We start from the raw sequence: 514 nt of genomic DNA, 5'->3' as shown, positions 1-514 counted from the left end.
AATATGTAGACACAGACATTGAGTTATCTGCACGCTCACACACATACACGCACACACACACACACACACACATACACACACACACACACACACACACTCACACACACACACACACAATATTCATAAAAATCATACAGCACAGTGGGTAAAGTGTATGCGATGATATCATTGTTTTATGTGTATAAAGTTGGTGCCTGTTAATGTTACAGCATTGGTTATGTGCTGTGCCATCTTCTTCAGCTCTTACAAAAATGATCATTGAATCATTTGGTTTTGGATATATGCTAGAATAGGCTATATTCAAATGTAGGCTCTGTTTTAAGATTTAGTAATTAGAAAAATGAAAGAATTGGCTTATTTCCAAAGCCATTATCCTTTGCCTTAACTTTAAACATTGGCAAAAGTCGAAGTCAACTTCACAACATCTCCTATAGAAAATGTACAACATCAACAGAATCAATCAAGGTAATAACACCAGTGATAAGTATGATCTCTCAGAATATATTGATTATTC

Source organism: Gadus morhua, chromosome 5 (assembly GCF_902167405.1).
Source record: "Gadus morhua chromosome 5, gadMor3.0, whole genome shotgun sequence".
Taxonomy (NCBI): Eukaryota; Metazoa; Chordata; class Actinopteri; order Gadiformes; family Gadidae; genus Gadus; species Gadus morhua.
Note: the sequence above shows the minus strand (reverse complement) of the source record.